At 44.9% G+C, this 20,787-nt stretch overlaps 1 pseudogene; it reads left to right on the forward strand.

Moving 5' to 3' along the window:
* Positions 1 to 18,773: 18,773 nt before the first annotated feature.
* On the forward strand, positions 18,774 to 18,891 carry LOC124554340 (annotated as a pseudogene).
* Positions 18,892 to 20,787: the final 1,896 nt, after the last annotated feature.

Consider the following 20,787-nt stretch of genomic DNA (forward strand, 5'->3'; position numbering starts at 1 on the left):
CAAACAGAATAAGTGGTGCTCAGAAGTGTTCCAAGGGTCGGCCTGAGAAGGTAGCTCAAGCATAAGGTGAGGTGAGACAGGCAGCCAAGAGTTGAAGTTAAATAATCGGATGGCAACCCAAACTAGGGACGGCCCAAGGACCGACCAACCATTTAACCAATTCCCTTCCATCTGTCCAATGGCACAACGATGGAAAATATCGGCCGAGGACGAGGATATGAACAGCACTATGTCTTCAGAAATTGGGATCTGAAAAAAGCCACGGGAACAACAACCACTCAAAGCAAAATATGAACCAAACAACTTAAAAGGCTGTCAAACTACACGCCGTTCCGGACAGCATCAACACGACGAGGAAAGGTACACTGCCAGAAAACTACGCTAACGACCAGGCCAGGTAACTGGGCCGTTAACGGCCACAGGGCAGAAAATACCGCTGATGCACTTCACTGGCAAGTAAAAGTTAATTTAATAATTAATCGCAATGTAGGAGGACAGCTGCAAGATTTCGCCGACTCCAACACATCATACGCTGCTGCTAGCCCGAACAGCCCAGGGAGCAACAACCCGCAAATGAACGAAGAGATGTCACTATAGTTGAGGTTTCATAACAGGTTAACTGATCACTCAACTTCAGCGTCCAGGTTCGGTGGGCAACGAACTTCGTCGCTCTCGCAGCTTGTGCCTCACGATCTGACAACACGTGCATGCCGCCAACGGCCCTGGCCTCGCCACGCGCCGCGGAGACTTCCTCGCTGCTCCATTCCGACCAACTGACTACATGTAGCACACAGACAGCATTAAAATAGCTGCTCAATCAAAACCACATAAGCTACACGTGGTTCCACGAAAACACTTCCACAAAAAACTCGAACAATACTAAAACCAGTGACTGGAACAACAAGGACGAATCACAAGTCGACATACACGGAGAACCCAGAAGCGCTCGGCGACCAAATACACGTCGTCCGATAACACGACCGACTGCACGACCAAACAAGATCGTCCCCACTCAAGTCATGTACATCGGCGATGGTCGGACGTGTCGTGGGTGTCCGGACGTCACTGCAGTTCTGCCCCAGCTGAACTCCCGACACACGACGACCCGGAAATACTAGCGGTTGCTCCAAAGATAATATGGCAGTGCTCTTATCGATAAGCGCTGCTGCTGCCACTCACGGGCAGGCAAGCCAGCAACTTAGTGACGCCAGTAAATCAAATAAGAAACGGGACGGCAGTACCACTAAGACTAGATGTCAAGCAATAAACGGCACGAAGACGAGCCGCGCACGGCTCAAATACTTACAATTTTTTCCCTTTTAACTGCCATTTATTCAGTTCAAAAATGGTTCAAATGGCTCTGAGCACTATGGGACTTAACATCTGAGGTCATCAGTCCCCTAGAACTTAGAACTACTTAAACCTAACTAACCTAAGGACATCACACACATCCATGCCCGAGGCAGGATTCGAACCTGCGACCGTAGCGGTCGCGCGGTTCCGGACTGAAGCGCCTAGAACCGCTCGGCCACTTCGGCCGGCTTTATTCAGTTTGTCGCTTTATCATGCTAACGCTGCTCCATCTGTGTTCGCTGTACGTTGTTTCTTAAGTGACGCAACAATTGTTGAACTATTTTGAAATTTTTCATATACTTCCTAAAAATATTCAGTGGGCTTCTTTGGATGCTTTGCAAAAAATGTTCTCGCAATCGATTGAGCATCATTGTCTCACTGAATAATGTTTTATGACGCAATAAATTCTTTGGAAGTTGCTTATTTATGACGGATTCTATGAAACCCATCTTCAAATACTCTGGCAAACAGCCATGAATGTATTCCTTTTTTCGAGACATTGCTCACAATAGCTTAAAATATTTTGCTTAAAGCTGTAGGTACGTGCTCACCCACAAAAATCGAATTGCGTTCTGACCGGTGCGTCCGCAAAGAAAGGCGCCTTTGCCGAGTGTATCCTGTTCATACTTCTCACGTGTCGTTGATTGAGTTTGGGGAATGGTCACCGGCAACCAGCTCTGCTTTTCTGTCACAGCAGGATGGTACAGGGGTAGATGCGAGAGTTATTTTGGGACGAGGCTCTTTTCTTTGAGACTGCAGTATGGCGCCGTTCAGTTTCACTGACGTAACGTGAACTACCCTTGACTCCACCAGTGTAGATGATATTTTTCAGTTAATCTGATGCTACATTTTCAGTCTTATAGATTCTACACAGCAACTTGTATAGTCGTTCTGTTGCGATATCCTCCAATGAATTACGTTTCTGAAGGAATACTATCTATTCCTTCTGTTTTATTTGATCAGTAGTCTTCCAAAGCTCTGTTAAACTCTGACTCTAATATTGGATCCCCCATATCTTCCGTGTCGACTACCATTTCTTCTTATATTACGTGTCTATTAAGTACTCCCCATCGCGGAGGCCTTCAACGTACTCTTCTGCTGGCCGCTGTGGACGAGCGGTTCTAGGCGTTTCAGTCCTGCCTCGGACATGGATGTGTGTGATGTCCTTAGGTTAGTTAGGTTTAAGTGGTTCTGAGTCTTGGGGACTGATGACCTCAGACGTTAACTCCCATAGCGCTTAGAGCCATTTGAACCATTTGAACGTACTCTTCAAACCTATCTGCTCTGTCCTCTGCATCTAACACAGGAATTCCCATTTCACTCTTAACGTTGACGCCAATGCCAAAGGTCGTTTTGTCTATTCTCTACGTTAATCAGTCTTTCCGACGACCGTTTCTTTTTAAGTGTCGTCACTTTTTCCTGTAGCTATTTCGCCTTGACTTCCTAAGTATTCCTGTCTTTTCCTGTACATTTTTGTACTTCATTCTTTTGTCAGTCAGTGGAATATTTGTTCTGTCAGCCAAGGTTTCTTTGCAGTTACTTTCCTTGTACCTGTGTTTATCTTTCGAACTTCTGTGATTGCCCTTTTTAGAGATATCCATTCCTCTTCTACTGAGCTACCTACTGTGGTTGTCATTATCGCAGTATCTACACCCTTAGAGAACTTCAAACATTCCTCGTTATTCCCCAGTAGTTCAGTATGTCAGTTCTTCTCAACTGGCTATTTCTTAAACTTCAGTCTACTCTTCATCATTATTAAATTGCGATTTGACTTTGTATCTCCGCTGGAGTATTCCTTTTAATACAATATCTTATTTCGTAATCTATGTCTGGCCATGATTTAATTCATCTGGAACCTTCCCATGTCTGTGCGCCTTTTCCAGGTACAACTTATTCCCTAGTGATTTTTTAAAAGTATATTCGCTATTATTAAGGTTAACTTGGGCATCCATGGGTCCAGTGGAGCTCATGCAAGGCACCATAATGCCAAGGAGTATCGTAAACTGATTTCAGACCACGCACACCTTTTCTTGACGCTCAAGTTTCCCGATAGCAGTGGCATTTTTCAACAAGATAATGCGCTTTGTCAAAAGGCTAGGAGTGTAATAGAGTGGTTCAAGGAACACTAGCTAGTTGCAGCGTCCCCCAATTCGCCACATCTGAACCCGATTGAACACATCTGGGGTGTGACTGAACGTGGCGTCAGAGCTCATTGCCCCTCTCCCTGGAATTTATAGGAATTAGTGTGCAGATGGGATGCTAACTCCCTCAAGTGACCTACCAAGGTCTCATTGCTTCCATGCCACGAGTCAATTAAATTTTCTCCTCTTTCATTCCTACTACCAAGACTTGGGCAACTTTGTCTTTATTCCTTCCCCTACCACTGCGTTCCAATCCATCTCCCTTTACGTACGGAATTAGCCATTCAATATCCTCGTATACTTTCTCTATTTCTTCATCTTCTGCTTGTGACGTCGGCATGGATATTTGAATAATTGTTATTTGCACTGGTGTGCTGTCCATTCTGATGAGAACAACCGTACCGCTGAGCTGTTCACAGTAACTCACTCTCTTCGCTATTTTCGTATACATAACGGTTACGGCTCCGGTTATACTATTTTCTGCTGTCGTTGATGTTACCCCACATTTTCTGGCAAGAATTGACACATAGAACGTTATCATTTCGTTATACTGTGCCAAATATTTTTTGCTGTTCTGTTTCTTCTTTTATCAGCAGACGAGAACACATTACTGTGTAAGATATTATCATTTCTAAATATATTTATTTGGTTGTGGGAATGAAACAAATGTCCAAGTCGAGGGGTATACCAGAGTCCACACTAAGTCACAGATATTGTTTACCTTGTATTTCGTGTGACTGTTACCCGACATTGCTACTTCTTTAATCGTAATATCGCTCCCACCACACGTTATAAATCATATTTCTTCGTATTCTTCAGTCCAGTTCTGTATCTGGGCGGTCAGCTTGTTTGACTGGTGAGCGGAGTGCCCTTGTTCAATACCCGGCACTGCCGACTCTACCAGGAATTTCTCCTTATTGGGAGCACTGGAATGGGGCGCCCTCATCTTAGTAAGGTCAACTGAGGAGTTTCTTGGATGAGACCTAGCGTCTCCAAGTCTCGGAAATCTGACGAGGACTGGAAGAGCGATGTGCTGGTCAAATGCCCTCCTACACAGCATCCAAATGACATGTTACCAGGGACTTTCCTTTTCTTTCCTTGTTGTTCAGCATACACGATCCTGTCAAATAAATATTTGTACGTGAATATACTGTTCATTCAATCAACAAAGGGCTTGGGAATAATAATCCGAGGATCTTAGAATCACACCAGTAAACCAGCAGAAGAACCAGAATGAATTCCAAGAACCAAATCTATTATCGTTCCGGTACGATAAAACTGTCATTACTTACATTCAACACCTCCAGGAGTCACCACAGTTAGAGTTCTAACGACCTCACTAAATTCGTGCAACCCGTGTCGAACTACTTTATTTTCACGTACACGCTTCTTCTATAAGTATCATTTTATCATTAGTTTTCAACGGCGTGCCTTTTCCTTCTTCTGATCCAGATAAATACCGATCTCGTAATTTTGAGGCTGGATAAATCATTGGTGAACTCGAAATATACGGCGACCATAAATAGTTGAATTTTTTTTATTATTTTATAATTCATTCAAAATACTTTACTACCAAAGATAATTTTCCCTAATAGATGGTTCCAGTTCCGTTACATTGTTTTATATTTGTAGTCTTACATAAATTGTATTGCGAAGGAAGTATTCGACTTGACAGTAGTGAAATAGATAACAGAAAATTTTTCCATAAGCAATACAGGACATACAATTTCCGATCGTCATACTTTGTGTCTAACTAGTGGATTACATCCTAAATCGGTCCTCACGTTTGTAATCCAGTTTCCCGTAGCGCAGCCATTAATAAAAGTCACATGATACTGTGCACTCCTGGCACCACATTGGCGGAGGGCAAGGACTTTGCTCATTGCGATACTGTGGGCTTAGCACATTGCCCTCAAAGCTCACTGACGAGTATAAGATTGAACTTTTTTTTCATTACTACTGAAACTTTCAACAGTAAATTCACATAATACTCATGCTTAGAATATTAACTTTGTAACGAGAAAGTAGCCGATAGGACTTACTTGGAGGATATGTGGCGAGGAGAAAGAGGGGGAGATTAGAGTAACTCTGTGTTTCTTGTCATGACTAACGGATTAGGAGCGTACTTCTGGAAGCAAGTGACAAGTTCACAATCGCGTAGCATGGCATTAGCGTTGTAGTGTGCTCAGTAAGATTAATGGCATAAGGCAAGATGGATTATCTGGTAACCGGGAAAAGGATTTTAAAAGCACTACGATCGTGCTGGGAGCAGCGGACGTAACACTAAGCTGAATAAACTTGCAGCACATCTAATCGACGCCAGTAGCTTTCGCAATCGTTGCAGCAGCCACAAAGAGTTCCTCTCAGTTCTTTAGATGAGCTTTTCGTTTGACAGACGGAATGGATGAAAGAACCAAAATAAAAAAAATACACGAGGATCAATTAAGAGAAACTAATCGATACATCTTATCGAGAATTCTAGGAGAATTAAAATAATGACTTCTCAGACACGTTAATAAACTGCACACATAATATTAAATACAGGCGCTCGTTGACAGTCCTCCGTAAAATAATATGTGTAAATGTCGTGTCCCTAAACATCCAAGCGCTAGACCTTTCATAACAAGAGCTAATAATTCCACACAAAACTCTTGAGTTCGCTGAGTAAACGGAAGCGGCTGATTTCTCTTGCAAACATTAGTTAATTAGAGCTAGTGATTCGCATTCCATACATGGACTTCTAAACTCAACAAAACAATGCAAAAACATCCATAAATGTGATGTACGAGAAGATTACTACTAAAATCAGTGGTACCAAAGCTGTCTCGTCAGTTCTAATTAAAACTAACATTTCTAGAACGTTAAGCTTTCGTTTAGTCTTCTATATGCTCACTTCATAAATGATATTCTGAAGGATTTGATCGTCTTCATCTTGTATCCGAAATTAACAGTTTTTCAAACATCGCCGTAGGCTGCGATTGGAGCAGAGGGAATCCAAGCTGGGAATACATAGGACTGGATTTCTAGTTTCGGCATTTTCCTAATAACCAAGAACAACATTCTTGAAACCTTGGACTGGGGGATTATAACTATTTTAATTTTTTTCTCAGGCAGTATGCTCATTATCCAACTAAAATTAGTGGGTGTCTGTGTGCATGTGATACAGGCAACGCCATTCTTCGTCTGTTAATTGACTTACTTGGAGACTTCGCTGCTATCCAGTAACCTGAAGTTTCAGATGCGACCAGTGATAAAGGCAGCTCTACAGAACTTTTTCACAGTCACAAGATTGCGAGGTGCCGGGGCAAGCAGTGTATTTAACACTAAATTCTTCTAGAATCTACATATAATAAATGATGCTCTAAGCCCCCCCTATTCTAACTCCGACTTTTGCTGTTGCACATGGATTAAAAAATATAAGCGAACTGACTGTAATCAACCCTGCAAGTGGAGTAGAAAAGAGTTTGGCACCTGCAATAATTTAATTTGATAAATAAGTTAAGTAAAGGAAGGTTTCATTAACGTAGTGAGAAATGATGGTTGCTCTACCGATTAACAGAATGAAAGTTCTGTCCAAAATAACAATATGATTTATTAAGACTAAACACAAAATAATAAACAAAAACACATGAAACATTTATAATACATCAAATTGGCTCAAATTGGATACTCAAACAAACGCTGTGAAGGTGAAGTTGTCCCTAAACTAGATTGTGAGGTTTATGACAAAGTGGTATGTGGAGCCAATTCCTTGCCACTCAAATCTTAAGAGAGACACACAGCTAACCCTACATTAATTGCTGCTACCCAAGACAGAACAAAGTTCGAAAAAGACGAACAGGCGAGCTCTGCTGAGCTCTGATTATCGCCTAGGAAAATCCCTATCTGCCGGTGCTGCGGACATACATTACCAAACTGTCTTCTTACCTGCCAGAACACGATCTGGCGTACCGGAGGCGATGGCTGGTTGCTCTGACGTCCTCGACCAAAAAGCGAGAGCCGACTACTCCTAGAGTACCCGTACATGCCGAATACCGAACAGTGGCCGTGGTTAAACGTTCCAATCAGCAACTCGAAAACCGGCGGAAAATTCCACTCCATTGCCGGAGCACTACCATTCCACCAATGGAGATTCTTGGCGCCAATTTCTGCGCTGATTTTGCGACGTCACGGAGCTATGCCCTGAGCAAGCCAATCACAGTTACTATTTTGCAGAAAGCGCGGGAATTTTCCCGCCACAACTGCCTGGGTACACAAGTCATTCCCACGCCTCGCTGGTAGCCCGCCAGAAAGTGTTTTCGCTATGTTTCTGCGAAGTAACGGAACCTCTAGCCCAGCCGCTACTTAAGGCCCCTCCGGGCGTGTCTTTTGACAATGTCAGCGTCTGGAAAGCATTCACTCGACTCCCTCACACCCTTTCAAAATCAGCAGAGCCCGCCTGTCACCAGACCACCCGGGTGACGAGAGACGCTGCGTTGGAAGTCCGCATGTGAAGGAATAGCAACTTTCCACCGCATGCAATTAGAGAGGAGAATCGTAAGATAGAAATATGAGAGGGGGCTCATGCCACCTCTCAAGATGTCCTAGCTAACTTATTTTTCTTTTCAAAAATTGTAATCTTCCAAATGATTATTACTACAATTTTACCGTTCCTTAACTAAAACTTCTTTAATGTTCAGCGGTCCCCATTTGTCTCGGGATGAGATGCACGTGACATTTCCATAGATAAAATATGTGAAGCCGTCAATAGGACTGGAATTTAGATCACATTTTGTGTGTGTGTCATTGACTTTTGAATGTTGTAGCTTTAGGAATTATGGTTAAGAACTGAACAGCACCGTAGCTGGCCATGACGTAGTATTTGCATCGTTTCTGCCAACAACTGTTATGTGTTTTTTCTTTCCTCTCTAGGATTGGTTCCAGTAAATTTATGTATGACTTTCGTGATTTGTTCGTATGTAAATGCTGAGGTATTGTATCGTTACTGTGTTCCGCTCCTAAATGATCATTGCAAATCTATATCAGTCGAGGGCGGTTTGCCTGTTTTACGGAAAAGGCGTTCTTTTAAATTGCGCAACAAGGTTAAAGGCTCCTTTCGAGTGCGCAACAAGATTAACGGGTCACATCTTTTGAAATCCCGTCATTATCACTTTCTCCATTTGCGACGCAAGAGTTTGAATTTTGGCTCTTAGTTACCAACAACTTTTCTCTGTAATGGCGCCAAAGCGTGGCGCCATGTAACATTATCCTCGGGCTCATCAATGCTTCACACTGAAAGATGACACGTAAGGTGGATTAATAATGTCACACTGGCATCTCATCGCAATTCTGCCCATCGCCGACCGTGGACATGTCATATCAAAGATTGCCGTCACACTTCCCCTTACCCACACCTCATCCCTTCTCTTGACGCCTCTGCGACGGAGGTCAGAACCGTGACACCCAGCGTTCAAATCACCCGGTATTATTATGGGTGACCGTGGAAAACACTTTGGACGCATGAAAATCCATCTTAAAGGTCCTGAATGAAAAAGCTCCTTTACTTTCCGGGGCGAACATTTTCACAAATTTTGCGGCTGAACGGTTTTCAATGTGGAGTTTGACAGTGTCAAGTTCTTGACAATGTTTGGCACTGCTAACATCCCCTGGACAATTTAACCCTTCTCTAACGACATCATGGGATTGCAACCCCGTTGAACATGATCTCACCCCATAGGAGTGTAGTGTGACTGCAATTTTTCCTTGGGTACACATGGTGGAAACACTAGGAACCGTTCAAAATCATTTGAAGAAATTTGAACTTGATCCAAAGCAGAAAAGGATGTTTATGCTTTTTAACCGCCCTTTTCCGTGCATTAATGTGGTGTTTGCACAGGGGGTTTCGACACTGAAACACGTGAATGAAATGGCAGAAAGTCCCACTAAGATCCCCCCCTCCCCCTGCCCATTTAGGCAACACCCTCAGTGCCGTTTGGGTCCCTTTGTTGGGCACTTCAGAAATATTCCTGCGGAGTTCCATTCAACGATTCCTAGGCGCCAGCAGGATAGACAGCCCTTTCGATACTCCTCAGACTTCGCTTGCAACAAGCAAGTGCTAGTGAAGAGGCATTGTGCCACTCAGCTATTTTGTTTCGATGCACAATCAAATCATTTTCATGATAAAGAAAGGTGCCCTTTCTTATTGTAATGATTTGAATGAATTTTCAGTAACAGGTAGCACCAACTAGCATTAATGACAGCCCATCATCCATAACTGCAGCTGTGGATCAAGGAACTGATGCAGGCTTGGGGAATATTATTCCACATGTTTTGCAGCACATTGACCAATTTCTCAGCTGTCCCTGACAGGGGTTGATGCACCTTAGCCCACCACCCATGAAATCCACACATTCAGTTGAGTTTAAGTCAAGGCCGATTGTAGGCCATTTCATCAACATGCTGCTGCGCTGAGACGATCTGCAACAACCCAGGAGATCTGAGACTGAGTGTTGTCCTGTGTCAGTGTGAAGCATCATCCAAATTCTGCAGCCCCTGGAATGAAATACTGCTCCACTATCTTACCCTGGTAGTACTGGGCATTCAGTGCTGGAGGTGACACGACTGCAATCGGTGCCAGATTATGACAGATTCAGTCCTGATGACAGTCTGTGGTGAAATGACCATTTGGATGACCTCTCAGCTCCACAATGTGATGCTAGACACGGATCCTGTTGTCATGCCCGTACCTGGGGACATATGACTCATCTGTGAAGAGCACCCAATGCTAAAACTGCATGTTCCATTGCACATGCTGCCTGGCAAATGACAGCCTGGCCACCTAACGTGCACATGTCGAGCTGGGCACCTTCACTGACTTGCGTGAAGAAATGTGCAGTTCTTGCAACTGTACCCAAGCTGTATGGGCTGCCACCACTTGGCTAGTAGCAGTGGCATGGCGCTCGTTGGTCCCTTTTGTATAGGGTGCAAGCCCTCCGCACCAAAGCCAGCCAGCATGATGGCCAACACAAAGGTCTTCTGCAATCTCTGCATGGGGGTTAGTGTTCACTAAGTGAGGTCTTCACAGGATGTGCGAGCTGCGATGTTTGTATGCATCTGGCTTTGATTAACCATTAATAAGGGCTCATCTGGAGATAGATTGGGTTGAAAATTGAATAAAGGGTAGTGGTTTGAAGGGCAGAGGGAAAAAAATGCCAAGACAAGAGCCAAGGGAAAAAACCCTCTGCGACTGTCGTGTCAAGCAGTAAGAGCAGTAGCGGATTGCTTGCTACCTGTGACTGATCATGCACAGGCTAGGTAAGTTAGTAATGGCTATCTTGCAGGTGGATATCGTTGACGTTGCGAGGCTTTGTGACTCGGCGGTGGCAGCTGGATACCAGCGTTGTCTTCTTGGCCAATATCAGCATACCTGTAACAGTTGAGTTCGTCATTGGTTAGTGTCTGATAGTTCATATACTGGAGATGCACAATGCAGGGTAGTGTAGGTGGTTTGTTTGTGCATTAGTTTATGAGCTTACCGGCTTCTCTGCTGTTGCCTATTGGTTGGCTGTGATAACAGCTAGCATATCCAGTCAGTATTGATGATGTACAGGGGCTCGCCGAGGTTGTCGCTTGTGAGTGTGTGTTGGCTTCCCATAGGTGGTTAGGCCCTAACTAGCAGTGCCTTTGGTCACTTATGCTTCCACCTATGGTTGTGATCATAGTTCCTGAGAGTAATGATGAAAGGATTATTTGAGTTCCTGTATAGTCATGTGTCGAGGTTTTTGAATACTTCCTTGACGGTTTCGATGTGGAATTCATTTTGAAGATCCATGGTGCAAGTATGATCTGCAGGTGGCGCAGGCCTATAGGAGATGCATATCCCCAGACAGGAGCTATTTATGTCATCAGAGGCCTGATTACTGTCACGTATATGGACCTTGATACCCTCCTACTTAGTGTACTTTCCTTGACGAGCATTGGGTAGAGTTGTCTGAGCCTCACGTGCACTCTGTTGGCAATGTATCCTATGTGGTCCCCCCATGTAAGTTTCTAGTCCAACCATTAGATGATGTATCTAACTTTCTCTCAGAAACGTGTTGGTCTTGCATGTCGCGTTACTTGTTTACAGTGTTGATGTTTTCGCCGTAGTTTAGGTCTGTGTGTGAACAGAACTGCTTTTCATTTGTCGACATTTACTCTAATATGTCATCGTTCGAACCAAAACTCGACAGTTCTGAGTGCTGTCTGTAGTTGTGACTTTATTTTCGACGGTTCCAAGTCTTGCACAAGGATAGCTGTGCCATCTGCGTGCATGGCTAACGTCGTGTTTTGGTATGCTGGGAGATCATTAATGTAGAGGTTGAACAAGATCGGCTTCAGTATGCTTTCCTAGGGTACTCCATCTTGAATACCGTGTCGTGTCGATTGCTTGCCGTGCACGTCAGTGTTGAAACATAAGTTGCTGAGATATGAATGTATGAGACGCACGAGAACGTCGGGGAACCCAGAATTGCTTAGTTTACATATGAGGCCATTGTGCCAGAGACAGTCTAAAGCTTTTTCAATGTACAGGAACACAGCCCTTGTGGCTTTGTTCGTGTTGTAGCCGTGTGTTATATGTTCAGCTACCTGGAGGAGTTGTTGGGTTGTCGAGTGGTTATTCCTAAAGCCGAACTGCTGTGGCCTTATGGTGTCATTAACGATGCAGTGCCTAATGATCCGTTTTAGTATTACCTTCTTGACAATTTTGCTGAACGAGCACGGCATACTGATGGGTCGGTAATTTTGTGGGAAGTAGTGGTCTTTCCACGGCTTTCTGAACATCAAAATCTTAGCTGCCTTCCAAAAATCGGGGAAGTGTTGGCGTTTTAAGATGGCATTCATTATGTGTACAAGGTATTCTACAGTTCTATCTGTGTGCACCTGAAGGACACGGTTTTGAATTCCATAGAAACCAGGGGCTTTATAGCATTTGAATGCTTAACAGCCCATGTGATTTCATTTGTGCTAGTACGTTTGATCTCGATGCACATAGGCCAGGCTACAAGTCGTGTAACTTTGGTCTGTTTCAAGTGCGAATACTGGGTCCGATGGAACCAGATTTGGCATGATAGACGCTGCAAGTGTAGTGGCCATAAGCTCTTATTCCTCCTTCACGGAATAAGCAGGGTTGTCTGGGCCTTGTAGAGTAGATGATGATGATGATGATGATGATGTTTGGTTTGTGGGGCCCTCAATTGCGCGGTCATCAACGCCAGTACGAGGTCCCAATTTTTACACAGTCCAAATTTTACACAGTCCAATCGAACCACTGCTACGAATGATGATGATGATTAAATGATGAGGACAACACAAACACTTAGTCCCCAGACAGAGAAAATCCCCAACCCGTCCGGGAATCGAACCCGGGACCCCGTGATACAGAGGCAGCAACGCTAGCTACTAGACCACGAGCTACGGACTTGTAGAGTAGGAATGTAGTGTTTCTCCCTGGTGATCTCTGTGGCCAGCTTCAATGCACCAGGACGTTTGGCATCTAGCCCTATGAGATTTTGGCCCCAATATTCGTTTCTAAATGTTTGTATTTTCTCCGGTATTAGTCGCTGGAATCCGTTAACATGCAGAGAGCGGACGCTTGATACGCTGTCAGTATCTTCTGAGGCGGTTCCTTGTTGAGATAAGAAACAGGATTTTATGGGGCGGGGGTGCTGTTGAGATGTTGTATGTGGAATGACGTCAGACATTGAGTCTTGGACAGCAGTAGTGAGTACCTCCACCGCCTCATCAATTTTGTGTATGTTGTTAATTTCGTGAGTGTCCGGAATACGACAGTCAAGCGTTTCCTTAAACAGAGACCAATTCGTGCTCTTGTGGTTCAGTATTCTGCGTAGTTGCATGTCCTGCAGCGTTTCTTTCACGTGAAGTATAATAGGCGTGTGGTTTGAATCCAGATCGTTTTCAGCCGTAAGATTGAGTGTGGATGTGATGCCCTTGATGAGGTCTATGTCTAACATGTCTGGCCTGAGGCGGGCCTGTGCAGGCACATACGTGGGGACGTTATAATGAGTCACCCTCCTCGAACATTAACTTTTTTATATATAGAGATAACCGATACCATGTATACTATCGATTCTTGCATAGGTTAAAATTATCTCAGGTGTTTCACTAAAAGAATTCATATGATTTTCTATAAAATGTGTTATATTTCAGGCTAAAATGTATAAAAAAGAAATTAATGCGTTACAATCGATATGTACTAACACTTAAAATTACTCTTCTTTTCAAAATGTTTAAACTTACGAAATTTCTGGCATACTTAAAATTCATATTATTAATTGCACAATCTAGTGCTAATTATTAAATTTATTTCTGGATTTATTTATAAAATAATTATATAACTTGGTAAAGATTCTCGTCCTGTCGAGAGACTGTAACTTCTTTTCGTTTTGTAAACTCTTCGGAAATTGTGAGTACGGCAGAATGTAAGTAGTGGTGGGTATGCCTCTGATGGAAGTAGACGTTTTCTAAGTTTGTCATCAACAATATAATTATTATTTTTTTATGTGAAAATGTAAAAACGGTGTGATGTTGAAAGATGTGACAAAGATTAAAATTGAAGAATAATGCAGGCAAATATTCATCAGTTACTTAGTCATCAAGAACCTACAAAAATCGAAATTTTAGCTGCAAGAATGTACCCCTAGACAATTCTTTGAGCCACCGACAGCAAAAACGAGATAATGAAGATAAATAAAAAGTTATTTTGTTGTATATCCTACGCCTCTCGAGGCTTTCAAAATTTGTGCAAAGAATGAGAACTTTAATAGTGATGTGTGAGAGGGTATGATTACAACTTCCAACCCTAATATAATGTAATTTCGGCCTAGTGCATGTTTGTATAGTTTCTTGCCATTGGAGATACGTACTCGTGAATTCCACTTGGGGTGTTTTGCTTTTAAATCTCCAGAAGTGATTACCTGCAGTACTATGTATAGACCTGTGCCGATATTGCTTGTTACTATGTTCTTAGGTGGACTGTAAGGTGATACCAGTGCACTGTTATCTCCCTTGAACTAGACCATGATGGCCGTAGCCTCTAGTCTCTCAAGTTCAGGGAGCTCGATGTTCGCGTGTTCTGAGTTTTTGTGTATGATGATGGTTGTGCTGCCCTGCTTCCTGCAGTCCGCTCAGTCGTTATGATAGACGCATTAACCTGGGCTGTTCAGTTGTTTGTGAAACGTAAGCAAAAAAATGGTTCAAATGGCTCTGAGCACTGTGGGACCTAACATTTGAAGTCATCACTCCCCTAGAACTTAACTACTTAAACCTAACTAACCTAAGGACATCACACACATCCATCATGCCGTAGCGGACGCACGGTTCCAGACTGAAGCGCCTAGAACCGCTCGGCCACTGCTGCCGGCCTGAAGCGTAAGTAGTGTCTCGTTACAAGAGCAATTTGGATGCCTTCGCGCTCCATGTACGCAACCAGTTCGGTTCTTTTGGATAAGATCCCATTGACGTCCCAAAACAGGATCTGTGAGGTAGTGTTAACGTTTTTATTAATGGGATGGTGTGATGAGTTATCTATGAATTGGTGTAAACAGTGGTGTGATAATAGTTTGTATGTTGGACCAGTGGTGTGAGCCTGACATGAACTGTGTGAGGAGTTGTGTGACACACCACATAATCTTCATGATCATTTCGGTAGCCAGAGTAATGTCTCCATTATTCTTTGGAATCTAGTGTTGATGTTGGAAGTGTTGGTGGTGTTGGCAGTCGCTGATGCTTGTGTTGGCATTGAGTTTGGTCTGGCTTCTGAGTCAGCTGTTTGTGGGGTTGTTATGGGCGCCTGTGTAATATCTGTAGTGAGTGGGGGTGTACTGTGGATCATTGGTTGGACTGGTGTCAGAATTCTGTACCTGTGTATTGGTGTCCTGTTGTCTCTGTTCTTGTTTTGGTGTATTTGTGTTTCCTTTGTTTTGGTTGTTTATCTTTCTCCATCTTCTCTCTGGTTATGTGGTTGTGACTGTTCCCGTGTGGATGAGTTTTCTATGGGTTGTGGGGGCTGCAACCCGTGGTTTTATGGGGGGGGGGGGGGGAAGTTGGGTCATGTTTTTATTTGTGTCCTGTGGTGTAACCGATGCGGGTATTGTGGTGTTGGGTGTTGTCTGAGTTGGATGTGTGGCTGTTGCTGGAGGAGTTTGCTGTTTTGGTGTGCAGCTCTGATGAGGTTCCTCTGCGTGCCCCACGTTGCTGGGGTGCCGGCTACCACTCCAGCAAGGGATATTCCACTCCTTACTGAGCGCGGATGGTGGGGTGGAGGGGAGTTTCTGAGCTGTGTGATGGCGATAGGGTTGGTGTGGTTTGCTGTTTTACGCCTCAGAGCCTCCTTGTAGACATTGCACGGCCTGTGGTTGGCCGGATGGGCCCCACCGCAATTGGCGTCTTTGCGTTTGGGGGAGTCTACTCTGTTGTACGGTGTGGCCACCAGCGCATTTGCGGCAGCGGGGAACGAGACCACATCGAATACCCGTATGTGCAAAACACTGGCAGTTGTGACATTGTTGGGGGTACGTGGCATGTTGTATATGTCTACATTCAAGACCATATGAAGAGATAACTTAATCTTCAGTAGGTTGCGTGATATAGCCGTGTCGGCCAGCTCAACCAAATAGTTGCGAGAAGGTCTAACAGTGCCGAACTCTGTCATACGATTTGTGCAAATGTATTCCTACCCTAGGGCAGTGAGTTCATGGAGTACTATGTCGATCGGGTCCATCATCTACCCCCTTGACGATGTATTGTTGTGTTTTTTCTAGTATGTTTCTGTACGTGAAATGCTCTACATTCCTTTCTTTCAGAAAATTAAGTAGATTTGTGTAGTCTGTTTTGTTCGCCACGTACAATGCGGTGTGGTCCCTAGTGTGTTTTGAGTAATATGTTGCGGGGTTGTGCTTTTTACTAAACTCGTTCTTTAGGAGAGTGAGGTCTCTGTAGTTGTGTACAGCGACTGGTTGGAAGCCTACCGAAGACATGTTTGGGTTCTGCATACCTGCGTATGTGTTTGAGTGTCATGCAGTCGCAGGGTTGTTGTGTTGTTCCCTGTGTTGTTGGTGTTGCCACTTGATGTCCATGGAGTTAGCAACAGTACTCGTCGATTGCCTCGTGAGCTTGTATGCTCTGTATTTCGTCTGTGCGGTGCTGAGGCGTAGACCGATCAGCTGCCACGGTCCGTCTCATGTTTCGTGCGTGTCCTCTGTGGTCTCTGGCTCCGGCTCTTTCGGTGCCGGAGTCGCCGGAGGTGATAGAGAGATAAGGTCATCCTCCGCAAGCAGCTCGATCGGTTCCTGCTAGTCAGCGATCTACCGATCCCTCAAGGTAACTGCCGCCTGAAACGTGGCGAGTGGGACGGAGATGCTGGTGGGGTCAGCCGGCATCTCCGCCGCTTGTGCTGCATTCATGCTGCGGGTAATTGAGTGGGATCGGCTGGGGGGATCCGACATCTCTCCAGCGCAAGGAATTTTATTAGATTGGGAGGGATACGACATATTTTAATTTTTTCTCAAAAGAAAAAAGATTTAAAATGTTCCCTGCGTAAGCCCCTACGATCTGACAACGCAGAGTGCAATGCGTGGCGCTTAAAGGTAGTGCGGGAGGGGGAAAGAAGGCCTGCAACACGCGGGAATGACCGACGTGAACGGGTGCCTGGTGCTCCCTTCAAAGTCCCTAATAAATGAGGGGAGAGTCCCGCTGGGGAAGTTTGCAAAAAGAGTTGCGGAAGTCACGAGTCGCAGATTCTGAGCGCTTGAGAGCTTCGGTAGATGTTTACGAACGGCAATTACGCCTTAGCTTGTTTGCGACAACTACGTAGAACTATCCTCGGGCAGCTATGCCGTATGCAGAGAGCAGCTGTCCGCTCGGTTCGGCTGTACGACTGCGAATAATGCTCATCGGTCTCGGACTGCCTGCCGACCATAGCGTGATCCTACAGTGGTGTAGTGCAACAGCAATGTCCCTGACCTGGAAGTTGCGAAGTAAGACCTATCTCTCTTTCTCGTTGCAGCATCTTTCCTATCACACTCTGTGACAAGCCTAGCACGTTCGCAATGAATCGTTGTTACCTGCCATCAGAATCGACAATCAAAGGATTGGCTAACTTCAGCGCAAGACAACTGTTTCCGTACCACAATTCCATGAAACAAAACAAATATTCCAATTTGTCTGCGCTGAGCCAGAGCTTAAGACACACGTTCTTAACTCACACAATCCTTAACATGCACTAAAAAAACAAAAATAAGGAAAATGACATGACAAATAAATACAACACACTATGCAAGAGCTGTCTTTAGAATGAATCGATTGTGCATAGAAACAAAATATCTGAATTTCACTATGCCAGTGCACTGTGCACTAGTGCTTGCTAGTCGCAAGCGAAATTAAGGATGTGGAAATGGTTGCCTATTCCGCTTCCACCTAGGAATCAGTGAATGGTTATCTCTGTACAGGGAGAATTATAACGTGCCAAATAGAGGTGGCACTGAAGTGTTGCTCTACTGGGGGTCTTAGAGGGGCCATTTGCCATTTTATTCACGTGCGTGTCAATGTGACAACCCCCCGTAGGAGGACACGGAATAGGATGGATGAAAAAGCATAAACATTCTTCTCTGCTTTGCATCACTTTTACATTTCGTCGATTGGTGTGGAAGGGTCCTTAGTGATTCTACCCTGTATAACCGAGGATAAATTCCAGTCACGCCCCATTCCAGAGATGTGAGATCACATTCAATAGAGATGTAGCCCTCCGGTGTCATTGGCGAAGGGTTGAATTGTCCAAGGTGTGTTACTAATGTCGAAGATTGTCAAAAACGTTGCGCTGTTGCGCATTACACGGTGAACTGTCGTGTCCGACCGCGAAATGTGTGAAAATGAGTGCCCCAGCGGAGCGACTGGTTTCGTTCACGACTTTTATGACGCCTCCTAAGGCCTTTCCATGTCGATTCTGATCATCGATGTGTCCGGAACGTTTCCCTACGTCACTCATGTAAAAACCGAAAGATTTCAACACTGGACGTCGCCGTACTAACATCCATGGCAGAGACGTCAAGAGAAGGGATGAGATGTGGGTAGGGGGAGGTGTGACGGCCTCCCTATGATGGGACACGAGACGGTGGCACTGGATAGAACCGTAGTGAATTTTTTTGCAAGTGTCGAGACATTCCTGTTTGGAGAGGCACCGGCTTTCATTTAATGAATAATATTTCATGTTATGCAAGAAAAAGGCTTCTAGAGAACAGAGTCGCCAACGGCCTTGCCGCAGTGATAACACCGGTTCCCGTCAGGACACCGAAGTTAAGCGCTGTCGGGCTGGCCTAGCACCTGGATGAGTGACCATCCGGTCTGCCGAGCGCTGTTGGCAAGTGGGGTGCACTCAGTCATTGTGAGGCAAACTGAGAAGCTACACTATGTGATCAAAAGCGTCCGAAAACCCCAAAAACATAGTTTTTCATATTAGGTGCGTTGTGCTGCTTACTGCCAGTGACCTCAGTAGTAATTAGACATCGTGAGAGAGCACAATGGAGCGCTCCGCGGAACTCACCGACTTCGAACGTGGTCAATGATTGTGTGTCACTTATGTCATACGCCTGTACGCGAGATTTCCACACTCCTTAACATCTCTAGTTCCACCGTTTCCGATGTGACAGTGAAGTGGAAACGTGAAGAGACACATACAGCACAAAAGCGTACAGGCTTGTTGACTGAGATGTGACTGTTGACTAACAGAGACCACCGACAGTTGAAGAGCGTCGTAATGTGTAGTAGGCAGACATCTGTCCAGACCATCACACATGAATTCCAAACTCCATCAGGATCCACTGCAAGTACTATGACAGGTCGGCGGGAGGTGAGAAAACTTGGATTTCATGGTGGAGCGGCTGCTGATAAGCCACACATCACGCTGGTAAATGCCAAAAGATGCCTCGCTTAGTGTAAGATGCGTAAACAATGGACGATTGAACAGTGGAAAAACGTGGTGTGGAGTGACGAATCACGGTACACAATGTGGCGATCCGTTAGCAGGGTGTGGGTATGGCGAATGCCCGGTGAACGTCATCTGCCAGCGTGTGTAGTGCCAAATTCGGAGGCGGTGGTGTTATTGTGTGGTCGTGTTTTCATGAAAGGGGCTTGCACCTCTTGCCGTTTTGCGTGGCACTATCACAGCACAGGCCTACATAGATATTTTAAGCACCTTCTTGCTTCCCACAGTTGAAGAGCATTTCGGGGATGGCCATTGCATCTTTCAACACGATCGAGCACCTGTTTATAATGCACGGCCTGTGGTGGGGTGGTTATACGACAATAACATCCCTGTAATGGACTGGCCTGCACAGAGTCCTGACCTGAATCCTATAGGGCAGCTTTGGAATGTTGTGGAATGCCGACTTCGTGCCAGGCGTCACCTACCGACACCGATACCTCTCCTCAGTGCAGCACTCCGTGAAGAATTGAAGAATGGGCTGCCATTCCCCAAGAAACCTTCCAGCACTTGACTGAACGTATGCCTGCGAGAGTGGAAGCTGTCATCAAGGCTAAGGGTGGGCCAACACCATATTGAATTCCAGCATTACCGATGGAGGGCGCCACGAACTTGTAAAACATTTTCAGCCAGGTGTTCAGATACTTTTGCTCACTTAGTGTACTTGATTGAGAAGTAGCGGTTCCAGTCTCGGAAACTGACATACGGCCGGGAGAGCGGCGTGATGATCACATGCCCCTCCACATCCGCATCCAGTGACGCCTATGGTTGAGGATGACACGGCGGCCGGTCGGTACCGTTGGGCCTTCATGGCGTTTTCGGGAGGAGTTTACTAGTTTTTTATTGAACAAAGTCGCGAGTAATATTCCATCACATACTCCCTGTCAGCGATCGCTTACAGCATTAGCTACTTGGCAAACATTTAACGATCACTAATGACAATAAGCCGCTTGACAATGTGGCCACCACTTCCCTGCCACACTACGCTTTCTTCAAACTAGGAAAGTACGCGCATGCGCGTACCGCGTCTGTCGCTTGGAGTCGTCAACAGTGTAATCTTCTTCCGTGCCTTGACATGAGCGAACCGCCATCACTCGTGGATCGGACTACCGTGACAGTAAGTAACCGAATTTAAAATAAAGTGACACATGTTCCACCAATCAACGAATAAGTAGATGATTCGCGAGATCCCATGGAAGTAATTCGCCGAATGTCTCTCCTCCATCGACTGCATGCGGTCCTAATAAGAAAAAATATTCAGATTTAATCAAAATACAT

Source organism: Schistocerca americana, chromosome 1 (assembly GCF_021461395.2).
Source record: "Schistocerca americana isolate TAMUIC-IGC-003095 chromosome 1, iqSchAmer2.1, whole genome shotgun sequence".
NCBI lineage: Eukaryota > Metazoa > Arthropoda > Insecta > Orthoptera > Acrididae > Schistocerca > Schistocerca americana.